At 44.9% G+C, this 17,240-nt stretch overlaps 4 non-coding genes across 4 annotated transcripts; 2 read left to right on the top strand and 2 right to left on the bottom strand.

Moving 5' to 3' along the window:
* The first annotated feature begins 6,461 nt into the window (after window positions 1-6,461).
* TRNAC-GCA (transfer RNA cysteine (anticodon GCA)) lies at window positions 6,462-6,533 on the top strand. The gene has a single exon. It is a non-coding gene; the product is annotated as a tRNA-Cys (tRNA).
* Window positions 6,534-8,136: 1,603 nt separating this feature from the next.
* Window positions 8,137-8,208, top strand: TRNAC-GCA (transfer RNA cysteine (anticodon GCA)). The gene has a single exon. It is a non-coding gene; the product is annotated as a tRNA-Cys (tRNA).
* A 4,910-nt stretch (window positions 8,209-13,118) lies between these two features.
* On the bottom strand, window positions 13,119-13,190 carry TRNAC-GCA (transfer RNA cysteine (anticodon GCA)). The gene has a single exon. It is a non-coding gene; the product is annotated as a tRNA-Cys (tRNA).
* Window positions 13,191-14,419: 1,229 nt separating this feature from the next.
* Window positions 14,420-14,491, bottom strand: TRNAC-GCA (transfer RNA cysteine (anticodon GCA)). Its single transcript has one exon. It is a non-coding gene; the product is annotated as a tRNA-Cys (tRNA).
* Between the last annotated feature and the right edge of the window lie 2,749 nt (window positions 14,492-17,240).

Raw genomic sequence — 17,240 nt, 5'->3', positions numbered from 1 at the left:
TTATATGGAGAAGGCAATGGCAAGCCACTCCAGTACTCTTGCCTGGAAAATTCCATGGATGGAGGAGCCTGGTGGGCTTCAGTCCATTGGGTCTCCAAGAGTCGGACGCACTGAGCGACTTCACTTTCACTTTTCACTTTCACGCAATGGAGAAGGAAATGGCAACCCACTCCAGTGTTCTTGCCTGGAGAATCCCAGGGACGGGGGAGCCTGGTGGGCTGCTGTCTATGGGGTCGCACAGAGTCAGACACTACTGAAGCGACTTAGCAGCAGCAGCAGCAGGGGTGGCTTATAAACAATAGAAATTTGTTTCTCACAGGTCTGGAGGTCGGGAGGTCCAAGACCAAGGTGCCCTCATGTTTGGCATCCGGTGATAACCCTCCTTCTGGTTCGTAGGTGGCTGTGTTCTTGCTGTGTTCTCAAGTGGCAGAGGGAACAAAAGAGCTCTCCTGGGTCTCTTTCCTAAGGGCACTAATCCCTTTCAGGAGGGCTCCACCGTCACGACCTAATCACCTCTCTAAGGCCCCACCTCCAAATATCAACACATAGGGATTAGATTTCAATGTACAAATTTTGTAAGGGAGGCCCACAAACATTGTTTATAATATATGTATAACTCAGGGAAGGCTTTCTTAAACACAACTTCAAAATCACAAACTGTAAAAGATAAATTTGGCTGTATCAAAATTTACATTTTTATATGACAAAACATTCCTTAAACAAGAGACTCTGAATTTTGTAACACACATGATTAGAGAATAGATATGCACTAGAATATAAGCAAGATGAAGAGTTTGTGGAGATCGTTTGCAAAATATTATGAATATGCTTAACACTCTTGAACTGTACACTTTAAAATGGTTAAGATGGTAACTTTCATGTGCTTTTTACCACCATTTAAATTTTTGTAATTATTTTAAAAGATAAGAATTCCTATAGAGCCATCAGGGAAAAAAAAAAAAAGTTAGCCCAATAGAAAAATGGACAAAGACAGAATAAGTAGTTCACAGAACAGGGATTTTTTAAAATGTTTTATTTGTTTATTTATTTATTTTGGCTGGGATGGGTCTTGGTTGCAGCATGCAGGATCAGGGATAGAACCTAGGTCTCCTGCGTTGCGAATGAGGAGTCTTACGTACTGGACCGCCAGGGAAGTCCCCACAGAAGAGGTATCTTTATGACAAATAAACACAGGAAAAGATGCTCAACATTGCTAGACATCAAAGAAATGGAAAGTGGTTAAAATGATAAAGAAGCACCATTTTTACCCTCTTTCATAATTTAGGATAAGTTGAAGTCTAACTAGATCAAAAACTGGTGAGGAGGACAATGGTATTTTCATTCGCTAACAATGTGAATATAATTGCTACACTCATGGAGAAAGTCTTGGCAATAAAAATAGTAAAATAAATATTAAACTACATAAAACTGTAATCATAAAATTATAAGTGTGTGTAAAATTCAGATATTTCATTTGTGGGTATTTTCCCTTGAGAAGTTCTACATAAATGCATCAGGAGATATGTACAAAGATGTTCATTGCAGCACTATCATTAATGTGCAAAAAAAAAGAAACATTCTTAGTGTGTCCTTAAATCAGTTCAGTTCAGTTCAGTTCAGTTCAGTTGCTCAGTCATGTCAGACTCTTTGAGACCCCATGAATCGCAGCACGCCAGGCCTCCCTGTCCATCACCAACTCCCAAGTTCACCCAAACTCATGTGCATCGAGTCGGTGATGCCATCCAGCCATCTCATCCTCTGTCATCCCATTCTCTTCCTGTCCCCAATCCCTCCCAGCATCAGGGTCTTTTCCAATGAGTCAACTCTTCTCATGAAGTGGCCAAAGTCCTGGAGTTTCAGCCTCAGCATCAGTCCTTCCAATGAACACCCAGGACTGGTCTCCTTTAGGATGGACTGGTTGGATCTCCTTGCAGTCCAAGGGACTCTCAAGAGTCTTCTCCAACACCACAGTTCAAAAGCATCAATTCTTCGGCGCTCAGCCTTCTTCACAGTCCAACTCTCACATCCATACATGACCACTGGAAAAACCATAGCCTTGACTAGATGGACCTTTGTTGGCAAAGTAATGTCTCTGCTTTGAATGAATATGCTATCTAGGTTGGTCATAACTTTCCTTCCAAGAAGTAAGCGTCTTTTAATTTCATGGCTGCAATCACCATCTGCAGCCCAAAAAAATAAAGTCTGACACTGTTTCCACTGTTTACCCATCTATTTCCCATGAAGTGATGGGACCAGATGCTATGATCTTCGTTTTCTGAATGTTGAGCTTTAAGCCAACTTTTTCACTCTCCTCTTTCACTTTCATCAAGAGGCTTTTTAGTTCCTCTTCACTTTCTGCCATAAGGGTGGTGTCATCTGCATATCTGAGGTTATTGATATTTCTCCTGGCAATCTTGACTCCAACTTGTGCTTTTTCCAGCCCAGCGTTTCTCATGAGGTACTCTGCATATAAGTTAAATAAGCAGGGTGACAATATACAGCCTTGACGTACTCCTTTTCCTATTTGGAACCAGTCTGTTGGTCCATGTCCAGTTCTAACTGTTGCTTCCTGACCTGCATATAGGTTTCTCAAGAGGCAGGTCAGGTGGTCTGGTATTCCCATCTCTTTCAGAATTTTCCAGTTTATTGTGATCCACACAGTCAAAGGCTTTGGCATAGTCAATAAAGCAGAAATAGATGTTTTTCTGGAACTCTCTTGCTTTTTTGATGATCCAGCAGGTGTTGGCTATTTGATCTCTGGTTCCTCTGCCTTTTCTAAAACCAGATGGAAGTTCACAGTTCACATATTGCTGAAACCTGGCTTGGAGAATTTTGACATGACTTTACTAACGTGTGAGATGAGTGCAATTGTGTGGTAGTTTGAGCATTCTTTGGCATTGCCTTTCTTTGGGATTGGAATGAAAACTGACCTTTTCCAGTCCTGTGGCCACTGCTGAGTTTTCCATATTTGCTGGCATGTTGAGTGCAGCACTTTCACAGCATCATCTTTCAGGATTGAAATAGCTCAACTGGAATTCCATCACCATCCACTAGCTTTGTTCATAGTGATGCTTTCTAAGGCCTACTTGACTTCACATTCCAGGATGTCTGGCTCTAGGTGAGTGATCACACCATCGTGATTATCTGGGTCATGAAGATCTCTTTTGTACAGTTCTTCTGTGTATTCTTGCCACCTCTTCTTAATATCTTCTGCTTCTATTAGGTCCATACCATTTCTGTCCTTTATCGAGCCCATCTTTGCATGAAATGTTCCCTTGGTATCTCTAATTTTCTTGAAGAAATCTCTAGTCTTTCCCATTCTGTTGTTTTCCTCTATTTCTTTGCATTGATCGCTGAGGAAGGCTTTTTTATCTCTCCTTGCTATTCTTTGGAACTCTCCCATTTGAATGCAGAGTTCCAAAGAATAGCAAGGAGAGATAAGAAAGCCTTCCTCAGTGTCCTTTAATAGTAGAATAGATAAATAAAACTTCCTGAATTCTAATAATGTAGAAAATAAAACACTTAAAAGGAAGTTTAAACTGAGTGACCAAGAGACAATAGGTATTAGGTCCCAAGGGCAGGAGTGAAACCGGTCCTGAACGTCAGGACTGATAACCAGGTGAGTCTCCACCCTGTGGGTGTGAGAGGGTCAGGTTGCAGTAGGTCAGAGCATTGGTGAGGAACACTTTTCTGAAGAGTTGAGTCCTGAAGATCATCCTTAAGTCTAGCTAAGGGGCTTCACAAGGTCCGCTCAATGCCTTGGTCCACGTATCCCAGAGTTGGGGTTTGCAGTGAGGTGTGTCCAGCACAAAGCTCTGCAGGTGGAGAGGAGCCGACTGCTCTTGGGAATGCGCTTGTTTGACTGGAATGGGTGGAAATAGAAGGCACCAGAGTATTTTCCCCCAGGCCATGCAGGAGACAGCCTTTTTGCAGCAAATCAAATTCTGTGCAAGGATGATCACAGGCCCCAGCAGAGAGAGTCTGAGCAACACAGGTCGTGGAACGCCAGGAGAAGAATGCTTTGCCAGGTCACGGGAGCAGTGGAATGGTCCCGATGGAGGCCTGGGAGGAATTTCATGGAAACGCCGGAGGAGTCATTTCAAATACTTGCCAGGCCCAGGGAAAGCAAATATTATCTTACTACAGTTCTGATCAAGGGAGAACCTTCTCATTCTCCTCACCTCTGTCCCTTCCCTCCTCCCCACTCCTTGGGCCAGGAAAGAAGTCTGGAGGAGGAGAAAGAGGAAGGGCTATGTCTCAGCTCCTCCCACTTCTAGGGGTGGAGAGAAGTTGAAGGCAGTCCTGCAGGAATCCCCTGGTGGTGTAGTGGTAGTGACCCTGCGCAGTCAGGGCAGAGGCCCAGGTTTCATCCCTGGGTGTGGAGTTAATGACCAAGGAAAAAACGGAAGGAAGAAGGCTTCAGGTTATTGATTATTACAGGAGGCGGAGCTTTTTTTAGCAGCACCGCGCAGCTTGTGGGATCTCATTGAACTGGCCATGCACTGAAAGCACCCCAACCACTAGGCCACCAGGGAACTCTCGAGATTGGCCGTTTTAATTACGAATTCAGGAGGCAACCGCAGGACTTTCTGCTACCTATGCATGATCTTTAAATCACTTGGGCAGGGGAATTCCCTGGCAGTCCAGTGGTGAGGACCCCACGCTTCCACTGCAGGGGGCAGGGGTTCCACTGCTGGTCAGGGAAGTTTCTGCATGCCACATGGCACAACTAAAGTTTAAAAAGTCACTTGGGCAATAGAAACAGCTCGTTGAGAAAGTTTAAAGGGATAGTGAAAGCAAAAATGAAGTTGCTTTTACTATTACACTTTCGTTCTACAAGTTCAATGTACCAGATAAAAGAGCAACAAAGATAGCTCTCAAAAATATGATGTCATGTGCAAAAGAATTCAAGCTACTGGAATTCCCAGGGGTTGGACTCTGCACTTCCACTGCAGGGGGCCTGGGTTTGATCCATGTTGGGGGAGCTAAGAGCCCCGCAGAACAATAGATTCTGTGTTACCCCATTTGGATTTAGTAAAGATACAGAGAACAACGCTAAATCCTGTTACTGAATATAGAAGTAATAAAAATGGGACTTGTACCTCAAATACATGAAGTGGTCAAAATTCAACCAAAAAAATCCAATTAGAAAATGGGCAAAAACATATGGGCAGGCATTTCAGAGAAAAGGATATACAGATGGCAAAGAAGCACTTGAAGAAGCATCATCATCATTACCCATCAGGGAAACGCAAACTGGAACCACAGTGGAGTGTCGCTGCACACCTAGAGCATGACCAAAATTAAAAAGGTGATGGCACCAAACGCTGGTGAGGATTCAGACAAACTGGGCCACTTGTGTACTGCAGGAATGTAAAGTGGGACAAGCACTCCGGAAAACCGTTTGGTAAGTTCTTACAAAACTAAATGTATGCTTATCTATGTGACGGTTAATTTTGTGTGTCAACTTGACTGGGCCACGGGGTGCCCAGATACCTGGTCAAATTTGGTGGGTCTGTGAGGGTGTTTTTGGATGAGATTGATGCCAGGGGAAGGCAGTTGCTGTGTCATGAGGATGCCCTGTTGTGTTGGAATCAGGCCTCCTGCCAACAGCTCATGAGGAATAGTCCTTTTTTCTAACAGTCGTGAGTGAGCAGGTTAGAGTGGCTCCTCCCACCCCAATTGAACCATCAGATTGTTGCAGCCCCAGCTGACATCTTATCCACAGCCTCATGAGAGACTCTGAACCAGAATTGCCCAATTCAGCCACACCCAGATTCCAGAGTCTGAAATTTGCATGATATGATGAAGACTTACTGCTCTAAGGCGCTAAGTTTGAGGGTGTGTTGTTAGGCACCAATATCGAGTTAATATCGAGTCCTTCTACCTTCAACCCCACACTGCCCTAGCATCAACGAAGCCCCTGGAACACTTTGGGGAATGACACAAAAGACGATGACTGGGCAATGAGAGAGAAACCCAAAGACACAAAAAGTTCTGAAAATTGACATCAGCGTGGATGGCAGGGGATTGCTAAAGGAAAGACAGGGAGGAGAAGTGAGCGGTGGTGGGAAGGATACATGAGACTGAAGGCTGAAGTAACGGTTCAAAAATTCAAGGGCCTTATACAGACACGGAATCTGGAGGTGAGCTGGGAGAGAGGGTCAGCTTTCTGACCTACAGAATGTAGCTACCTTCAGCTACATTACAAGTTATTTGAAAGTGATTGCAACTGAAAAGCTGCTGCTGAACATCTGGGCTTCATCTTAAGGTAGAGACTTCAGGGACCTTCCAAGTCGGAGGCAAGAAATGATGGTCCTTTTCGGAAAAAGAGGATGGTTATGGTATAAAGGGGGACGTGTACAGTTGAGCAGGACTGATGACTCTCCTGAGTCTGAATGGCAGCCTGTCTGAGTGGAATTGTAAAGAACTTTGGTAATTACACACTCCTTTTGTTACCTGGGGGTATAGCTCAGTGGTAGAGCATTTGACTGCAGATCAAGAGGTCCCTGGTTCAAGTCCGGGTGCCCCCTTTGAGAGTTCCCTTTTCCTCCTTGTGCTGAATTGACACTATGGAGTCTTAGAGATCACTCTCAAAGGAGAGCCCGGCTGGAATACCCAGATGGCCACCCTTATGATTCAGGCTCCAGTCAGACACTCAGCACTACCTTGATCAAGGACAAGACCAAACCCATCCCCTGTTTCCTGGGGCCCTAGTGGTTTCAGATTCTGTATTATCTAGGGTCCAGTCCAGAGACAAAAACTGCACTGGTCATTTTAACAGAATTTAATATAAATAGTTGCTACTCTGTGTGTCAGTTTCCTAGGGCTGCTGTAACAAAGTGCCACAAAATAGATGGCTTTAAACAATAAGCATTTACTGTCTCACAGTTATGGAGGCTACAAGACTGAAATCCAGGACTGGGGTCCCTCTGCAGACTCTCAGGGAGGCACCTAACTGGCTTCCTCCTAGCATCTGGTGGTGGCTGGCAATCCTCAGCATCCCTTGGCTTGTAGACACATCACACCAATCTCAGCCTCAGTGTTCACATGGCTGCATTCTCCCCGTGTGTCTCTCCTCTTCTTATAAGGACTCCATCTGACTCGATTAAGGGCCCACTTGAATCCGCCGTGATCTCGTCTTAACTAACCACATCTTTGATGCCCTTCTGTGAGTAAGGACACATTCTGAGGTTTGGGAGGCTAGGATTCAACACATCTTTTTGGGGAGGGGGACAAAATTGAATCAGAAATCAGAGAACAGACAGGGCGAGGGGAAGCCTAAGTATCAGGGAGGGAGGATCTGCAAGAAGCCTCTCCCACTCCCGGGCTGTGGACACAGTAAGAGGAGGATGAAGTCTGGTCTTACAAGTCCAGGGAGAATCTCTGTAGATCCAGGACTCCTACCCCTAGGGAGGTGCTAGTGTCCCTGGGGAGACCAGACAAAGCTGGCCTGTGAGCACCAATCTGCAGGCGGCAATCTTCTGGGATGGACTGTCACTGCCAGGTGAGACAGACAGGAACCCAGCGGGCAGGAAGGACAGCTACTCTTGCCCAGCAGCGTCCCCCAGAGCCCTGGGGCAGGACCAACCAGGCAGCCAGCTGGCAAAGGACAAGAGAGGTTTACAGAGACCAGATCCCAAAGCAGGACATGGGAATGCGGACTGAGAGCTTAGAGACAGTCACTGCTTCCGACAGTTCATCTCACCCAACAGTGAAAGGGTTGACGCTATGGAGATTTGGGGCAACGAGAGAGAAGCCAGCCTGCGTCCTAGGGTGTGGCATTGTGCAGAGACCTCTGACCTATATCCGGTCCGTGTGTGTCCTGTCTCCAAGGTGTTGTATGCTTGGCCAGGCCACTGGGGACTTTGGGTTTCAGGCTCTCAGCATGAAAACCTCTATTGGTCCTTCCAGCCTCAGGGCAATGCTCCCCAGGTTACGCCCTCCTCCAGGACTGACAGTGCAGAGGTTATGAGCTCTGGGAGAAAGGAACCTGTTGGTTCTACTGGGGCAGGGAGGTGAGTTAGCAGTAGAGCAGGTCAGGCCACCCAGCAAACCCATCCTGACGGGCACCTCGGGCAGCTCGGGGTGTGGCAGCACAGGCAAAGGTGCTAATTGGACCTGGCTAGCAGGGCAGGGGGTATAGCTCAGGGGCAGAGCATTTGACTGCAGATCAAGAGGTCCCCAGTTCAAATCTGGGTGCCCCCTACTCTTTTAGTCACTTAAAGTGGGAGAGTTCCAATTTTCTCTCCTCTTGCTGGTTCTTGCTTCTGTAGCAGGTGCAGAGGAGACCCCTCTGACCCTTGCAAGGCAGCTCTGCTCAGATGATGCATTTGTCCTCCTCCTCTGATCCTCCCCAGGTCTTCCACAAGATCCAGTGTGTACGCTGATCTCCTAGCTGAAGATGAGGACTTTGTCCTTTGAAGGTAGCAAGAGAGAAATCTGAGATCACCGACAGAGGAAGAATAGCTGAACTGCTGGCTGACTTCTCAACAATTGCAAAAGAAGCCAGAAGCTACTGCAGTAACACAAGCAATATGTTGAGAGGAGACAACAGCCAGCTTAGAATTCTATTCGCAGCCAAACCATTCTTTGCGAACAGACGCAAGCTGTTGGAGAGCGTACGGCCAACAGACGCTCACTAAAGAAAATTCTAAAATACATGCTTTGGAGAAAAGAAAAATGATTCCATATGGGAGCTCTGAGATGCAAAAGGGATGTTGAACAATGAAACTGGTAGATATGCTAGTAGATCTAAAAGTCATTGCCCAAAGAATGTTAATGTTTAATTTATACACTTTTTTTTTAAAAGATAGAATGAAAATACTGGCTAACAATAATATTTTAGGAAAGCGCTGACAAGAATTAAGATGTCTTTATGTCATCTGGGAAGAAGATGAAGATACTAACTTTAGAGTTTTAAAGTTTACATGCAGAAATTTCTAGTGTATCATTCTAAAAGTTGTAATTTTGCCAAGCAAAAGGGGGTATGGAAATGGAGGGTATATATTGGTAGTCTTGCTAAGCACTCATTAATTCTAATATTTTGTTGATTCTTTTAGATTTCCTATGCAGATGATCATGTCATCTAAGAAATTTGAAATTTCTATTTCTTCTTTCCAATCTTTATTTCTCCTCTTTTTCTTTCCTTATTATAATGACTAGGACCACAAATATCATGTTGAATTAATGTGTTGATGGTGGATATCTTATTTTATTCTGATTTCAAATGAAAAGTTTTCAACATTGCACCATTAAGTACATGTTGTGGACTATACTTTTTGTAAATGGTCTTTATCACATTAAGGAATTTTACTTCAATTTCTAGTTTGCAAAAAAACTTCTTTTATCATGGATCAATGTAGAATTTTCTCAAAACCACACCTTTTTTGTATCTATTGAGATACTCGTATAATTTTTCTCCTTTAGTCTAGTAACATGGTGAATTACACTTATTGTATTTTATAAAATTAAACACAAATTTTCATTCCAGATATTAACCTACTCATTTTGATATATTTGTGGATTCAGTTAGACAATAATTAAACTTTTTTGCACAGCACCTGTGTTTATGTGTGATATTGACATATATTTTTATACTGTTCTTGTTGGGTTTTGGTATCAAGTTTGTGCTAGTCTCAAAAGAAATTTTAGAATATATACATTTTTTCTATTCTTAGAAAGATTTTTATGTAAAAATAAAGTTATTTCTCATTAAGTATGTCATAAAACTCACCAGTAAAACCCTTATCTGAATTTGGGGGAGGGGGAATTTCAAATAACTGTTTTAATAAAATAACTATTTAAGACTTAGAGGACTAGTCATCTTTTCTGTTTCTTCCTGTGTCAGCTTTGGTAAGTTGTAGTGTTTTTAAAGTACTTGCTAAATTTCCACATAACGTAATCATAAAGTCCTTGTATTCTTAAAACATGACGGATGGATTCAGACTCTAGATTGTAACGGAGTGACCTTGGCAAACATGTTTAACTCTTTCAGTCTTAGCTTTGTCATATTTAAAATGGGCATGATAATACAAATGAGCAAAATAATAGAGCCTAGTTTGTGGAGTTTTGTGAGAATAAATAAATTTAGTATTTTTTAAGTCTATGAAATAGTATCTTTCACATGGTAAGTTCTTTGTACAGGTTTGTTAGACTTAAAATCTGTACATTAGTTTTCATAATGTTCTATGATTATTATTTTGAAGTCTAAAGACTGTGCAGCTTTTCTTTCTAATTCCTGCTTTTGGTTAATTTTGTCTGCTGTCTTATTTTTCTTATCAGTTTCATCAAAAGTTAATTTTACTCTTCAAAGGCAAACTTTTGGTTTTGGCAGTCATCTCTGCTGTGTGTTTGTTTTCCATTTCATTGATTTCTTTTCCTGTATTTCCTCTGTTTCTCATAGTATTCTTTAATCCAGTTTTTCCCCTAACTTTTTAGATGGATTCTTGATTTATGTTTATTCTTCTTTTCTAGTATATTCCTCAAAGCTGTATTTCTCTAAATGGTGATTTAGTATCTGTCAGTGGATAAACAGATAATGAAAATGTGGTATGTCTATATACACAGTGGATTATTATTCAGCCATTAGAAAGAAGGAAATCCTGCTGTCCACAATAACATGGATGGAACTGGAGGGCTTTGTGCTAAGTGAAATAAGCCAGGCAGGAAAAGACAAATACTGTATGGTATCATATGTGGAATCTAAAATAAAAACTTGAGGACTTTTTTTCTTGAAGAAACAAAACAATTCAACTTCATTTTAAAAAAACTTTTGGTGGTGTCACACAGCATAAGGGATTGTGTTTCCCTGACCAGGGATCAAACCTGTGCCCCCTGCATTGGAGTCAGAGTCTTAACCACTAGACCATCAGGGAAGTTCCCAGCTGTGAGTTCTTGCAGTGACTGTTTTCTTCCAGTTCACCTGACTCAGGATCCCAGCCCAAAGACAGAGACGCTTCTCCCAGTGTCTCTACTCCAGGTGGGGCAGAATCCTGACGTTCACCCCGCTGGTCCTGAGAGGCTTCCACAAGTTCCATGAGCATCCCAGTTGCCTCTTTTGGACTGAAAAATTCACACTCAGGGCCAAAGCAGCCTGTAGTTTGGAGCTTTACCTTCCTGTTTTCCCATCATTTTCAAATCTCCACCTCGCATTGTCTGTCTAAAGTTAGCTCTTTGATTCTTTTAATGAGCTGCTTTTAATAGTTTTCCAGCCTTTTAATTTGTCTTCATAGGAAAGAGTGCTTCAAATTACCTTGTGCATTAAGGAATGCTGTGCTGTGCTTAGTCGCTCAGTCATGTCTGACTCCTTGTGACCCCATGGACTGTGGCCCACCAGGCTCCTCTGTCCATGGGATTTCCCAGGGAAGAACACTGGAGTGGGTTACCATTCCCTTCTCCAGGGGATCTTCCTGACCCAGGAACTGAACCCAGGTCTCCTGCTTTGCAGGCTGATTCTTTACTGACTGAGCTACGAGGGAATCTTTTATACCATTTATTCTTTTGTTTTGTTTTACTAAGATTTTTTTTTCATTACTAACATTTTTCTCATTTATTCATTGCCTGAACATATAAGTATTCATTGAGCATCTACTTTGTCTAGATACAATGAAAAACGTAAAATGGAAAACAAAGAACACACCATCCCTGCCTTCTTGGAGCTTATAGTCAATCTATTAGAGGAGAAATGACGTCACATAGTCATACCAAGTGATGTGAAGAGACAGTGCTGAGAAATATGATGCATTTAACAATAAGCATATGTAGCCTTCCGAAATCGAGTTAAGGGAGTAGTAGGAGAGGCACAGCATAACAGAACTAGAGTTCCTAGTCAGTTCAATAAAGGAGCAAAAAGTTCAACTGGAATTTTTTTAATACTATCATTATTTGCCAAAGACATGATTGTGAATATAGACGTAGAATCTGATATGCTATTAGAACTAATAAATTAATACCAAGTTTGCCAGAAGCATGGTGAGTAAACAAAAATCCATTCTATTTCTCCATGCTAGTAGTAAAAAAAGAAAATATAATTTTAACATGGGTCCTTATACCATTTATATGTCTTAAAAATTTCATCTGGACTTTTAGATACATTGTTTTGGCCACCTGATGCAAAGAGCCAACTCTTTGGAAAAAACCCTGATGCTGGAAAAGATTGATGATGAGGGCAAGAGGAGAAGGGAGCAACAGAGGATGAGATGGTTGGATGGCATCATTGACTCAGTGGACACGAGTTTGAGCAAGCTTTAGGAGATGGTGAAGGACAGGAAAGCCTGGCGTGCTGCAGTCCTTGGGGTTGCAAAGAGTTGGACACGACTTAGCAACTGAACAGCTACTTCTAGGCATTCTCACTAAGGAAATACAGATTGAGAGTAAAAAACTATAAAGTGTGGGGTACTTCCCTGGGAGTCCAGTGGTTAAGACTTTGCCTTCCAATGCAGGGGCATGGGTTCCATCCCATCAGGAGAACTAAGATCCCACATGCCTCATGGCCAAGAAAACAAAACATGAAACAAAAATAGTATTGTGACAAATTCAATAAAGACTTTAAAATTAGTCCTCATCAAAGGAAAAAAAAGAAAGAAAGAAAGAAAATGCGGTAGGAGAAAAAGGAGGGTGAAGTGGTCAAATCTGTTGTGGGAGCAACACCTCGAGAAATTCCCAGGGAGAGGAAAGAGGTTTTGCTTTTACCATGATTTTCCAATCTTTACAGTCACCTCTGGAAACTAGAAGATGTATAAGCACCCTCCATACTTCTCAAGGGGTAGCAGCAAGAGCAAACAGCTAACCTTCTGCCTGGAGGCTACGGCGAGGCTGAGGAGATGAGAATGTGCAGTCTGCACACCTGCCAGGAAGGACAAGAGCCCCTGGGGGAGTTGGGGGTGGGCTTCAGCCGCCTGAAGAAGAGTACTTCTTCAGCCTCTTCTGAGAAATATGACCCCCTAATCTACTGTCTGTATGATGGTCAGGGGAGAATACTTGGAGCTGGTCCTAGTGTGAACCCTGAATTTTTGTAACAAGACATAGCATGTCAATTTAATGTTCCAATGTGGGAAGGAAGGGAAGGGGCTGAAATTATAGCCTCTGCTTCAGTAACTGAAAAATGTCAGCAAAGCAGGGGGCACCTGGATTTGAACCAGGGACCTCTTGATCTGCAGTCAAATGCTCTACCCCTGAGCTATACCCCCTCTTGTGACTGACCTTGCATTAGCACCTTTTCACCCTTGGCACTGCAGCCAGGCTCTGTGCCTAGCCTTCACTTTGCTGTTTCCACACGTCCCAGGAGGTGGCAAGTCTTCTCCGCTGTAGTCTACTTTCCCATTTCCCCCCCTCCAGCCCTCCTCTTCCTCAGGCCATGGTCATGGCACCACCCTTTACACCTGGAAAGGTCATTTGAGTCTATACTAGTGTTTCTACCTCAGCCAGCACATTCGCATCAAGACAAGACTGGTTGGTTCTGGGTCTTTAGTGAACCTCAGACTCGGTGCCTCTGCTATACTCTGAGGACTCAAGAAGGGTGCTCATGGTTTCACTCACTCGTTCATTCACTCAACAGACACTCATGAAGGTGTTAGGTGCCAGGCTCTATCGTCCATGTTGAGGCCACAGAGATGAATACATTGCTCCCGTTCTTCAGAGTCTTAATTCAAATAGAAGATGAGCCTATGAACTGAAGTATTTGCAAAGAGTGGCGGAAGCCCAAGCAGAGAGCTGTAGGAGCCGGAAGTGAGAGCTGGGAAGTCAGGAGGGGCTTCCAGAGGCAATGGGCGAGGAATTTGCTGGAAGAAGCAGCTGGAGAGGCTTTCCAGACAAAGGAGGAGTGAAAACACAGACACATAACTGGGTCAGGTGTGTCTGGAGCTCAGACAGGCTCGAGGCTGACGTCACATGGAGACTATGCTCATCAGCCCAGGAGACACTACGGAAGTCAGTGAGGGGGACTGCTAATGAGAGGGACTCAGCCATCACGACTGTCAGTGGAGGAAGGCTTGTGACACAGCGCAACCAGTCATAACCCCAGTTAATTAAAACCCTAATGTCTAATTCTAGACACGAGGAGGTGCACAGGTTTGCCCAGGTAATGCGAAGAACCCCTTTCGTGTGTACTAGAACACCATTATGGTGTACCCCAGGAAACCAGGTGGCACAGTGGTAAAGAATCCAGCTGCCAGTGCAGGAGACACAAGAGACATGGGTTCAATCCCTGGGTCAGGAAGATCCCCTGGAAATGGAAAAGGCACCCCCCTCCAGTATCCTTGCCTGGGAAATTCCATGGACAGAAGAGCCTGTGGGCTACAGTCCATGGAGTGACAACGAGCTGACACAACTGAACAGTGCGTTATGGAGTACCCCAGGGCTTCCTAATTGGTTTTGTATTTTTTTATATTTACTACTTGTCACAGAAAAAGTGTTAACAAGGGGGCACCTGGACTTGAACCAGGGACCTCTTGATCTGCAGTCAAATGCTCTACCACTGAGCTATACCCCCAGATCTGTGCTTAGTGTTAATTGCACCTCTTGATCTGGGCACCTGACTTTCTTACAGCCTTGCTCCCGAAAGCAGGCAGCTTGCCCCATGACAGCCTGGCTCTCCCTGCCATCGCTCATTCACTCATCCACCCCTAAACACCTACTCGCCAGCTTCTGTGTGCCAGATACACCCCTCTCCTTCCATTTCTCTGGCTCTGTCTACCTGGGCCACCCCAGTGCCATCTGCCTTGCAGTGGGCGGTCAGTGGCTTTCCCCACCTAACAGAACTGTGGTCCCTCGTCCTCTCCTGCACTAGGGTGCTGAGGAGCAGAGGGGCCCCTGCCCAGGCAGGGGAGCAGGGACAAGAACTTGGCCAGAACTCCACCCCCGAGGACAGCTGACCCCCTCCTTCTCCCTTTACCATGCGCTTCATTCTCTCAGCCCCCTTCATCCGCTCAACCTGCAAATATGGTGGAGAAATAAGGTGAGCCAGCTCTGGGTTCCCTCTCCAGGAGGAAATTGATTTGCGGAGGGGGTGGAACACCATGAGAACTTGCTGGTAAATTCCCAGGGCATGGAAGACAGTGGGCAACAAGCTTCATAGCAGAGGGCAGGCGGCTCTGCATGAGCAGTGGGAACGGGGAGGCAGCTGGGGAGGGGGGTCCTCTCATCCGAAAGGCTGGGTGTCGGTGTGGCAGAGAGCTGGACTCCCCATCCCCACCACTGACGGAGAAGCCCAAGCAGGCTTTGAGTCCCCCATCAACTCCTCCCAGGGCCCCATCCTCTCCACATGGAAGTGTCTGCAGGAGAGTCTACAAGGCTCATGGGCTTTGGTGGTTGTGGTGGTTTAGTCTCTAAGTCGTGTCCAACTCTTGCTACCCCATGGACTGTAGCCCACCAGGCTCCTCTGTCCATGGGATTCTCCAGGCAAGAACACTGGAGTGGGTTGCCATGCCCTCCTCCAGGGGATCTTCCTGACCCAGGGATCAAACCCGGGTCTCCTGCATTTCAGGCAGTTGGGGAAGTAGCTATTTTGTCCAGAAATACTGAAGAGGGACCTAGTCCCCATGGACTGTTTTGTGGCAAGTTTTCCTGGCACCTGAAGTGACTGCACACCTACTGTGCCCTCTGCATCTCTTAAGGCCACTGGGACCCACCTTCCTCCATTGATATTTTCAGATTAAGCTTCCATGTGGGAAGGGGGAGAGGGTGGGAAGAGTGGGGTGAGCGGGGGGAGGGGTGGGAGGTGGCACCAGCTCCAGCACAGCTGACGGAGCTGGAACTGGTCCCTGACCAGGTGTCCTGGGGCCCAACCCCTTATATGAGCCCTCTCCCTGGCCAGGTGAGCCCAGGTCAGCCCAGCCTGGGGGGCACTTTCCCTGGCAGCACAGCCTGGCAGAGACCTGGCAGGAGGTCACTGGCCAGCTCCTGCTCCACGTCAGACCCTCAGCCTGCAGTCTCCACCCCATGACGCTGCCTGCCACTCCAGACCCCCCAGGAAGGGGACTTCTTTGACAAGCTCTGCTAGGAAACGGGCCTGAAGGACTGAAGTAGCAAAGAGCATGCATCCCGGGCTTGGAGGGACAGGCCCAGGGGAGACAGCGCTCCGTGGACTCGGCCCTTGGGAGGTAGGGCCACCAAGAGGAGACACCCTGAGGACAGTCTGTGAGAAAGACCAAGCCACAGAGACACTGCGATACAAAGGGGTAGTTCTCCCAGATTGTTCTAGTTAATAAAGCAGAGTTGAAATGTTCAGTATGTTCAGTTACTCAGGAAAGCAAAACATGGGTTCTAAGCTCTGTGCGAGTGAAGAGAGTTCTTAGGACTTCCCTGGTGATCCAGTGGCCGAGATTCCGCACTCCAATGCAGGGGGCCCAGGTTTGATCCACAGTCAGGGAATTAGATCCCACATGCTGCAACTAAGACCCAATGCAGCCAAATAAATAAATAAATGTTTAAAAAGAGAGAGAGAGGGTTCTTGCTGAGCCGCAGTCACAAGAACCACTCCTCTGATGGGAGAGAGGACAGAGATGAGCAGCCAGAGGGCCCTCTACCCATTTGTTGCACAAAATGTTCAAAGGATGCTTTATGTTGGAAAAGAACCTGACAGTTTTTACATTGCTACACCATAAAACAGAAATATTTTGACTTTTACTTAACAAATTTCATGAAATGTTTCATTATTATATCATATTTTCAACCATTAAGGAAAACTGTCGTCTTTAGGTTGGTGGTGTGGCTTTTAGTTAGACAAAAATTTCTCAGATATGATGCCAGAAGCTCAATTGATTTGTCTTCAAAATTAAGAACATCTGCTCTTTGTAAGACACCGTTAGGAGAATGAAAAGACAAGTCACAGTCCGGGAGAAAGTATTAGCAAGCCATAGCTGATACAAGCCCAGCACCATAATATGTTCACAACTCGTCATAAGAAGACAAACCACCCAAATGAAGAAATGGATGAAAGATGTGAGCAGATACTTCACTACAGAAGATATATGATGGCAATAAGCACCCAAAAATGCCATCAGCGTCATTAGTAGTTAGAGAAATGCACATTAAAACCACATGAGTTACTACATGAGTTGGGCTGAAAAGTTCATTCAGGTTTTCCCATAATATTGCATGGAGATAACTGACTGAACTTTTTGGCCAACCCAATACTACGTTACATTAGAACATAAATGAGAAAGATTGACCATAACAAGTGTTGGTGAGGATGTGGGGAGACCAGAAGATTCATACGCTACTGTGCAAGCACAAAATGG

The sequence above is a fragment of the Bos mutus genome, chromosome 4, assembly GCF_027580195.1.
Source record: "Bos mutus isolate GX-2022 chromosome 4, NWIPB_WYAK_1.1, whole genome shotgun sequence".
Classification (NCBI taxonomy): domain Eukaryota; kingdom Metazoa; phylum Chordata; class Mammalia; order Artiodactyla; family Bovidae; genus Bos; species Bos mutus.
The sequence above is the reverse complement of the archived record's forward strand: the minus strand, read 5'-3'. Positions and strand labels throughout refer to the sequence as shown.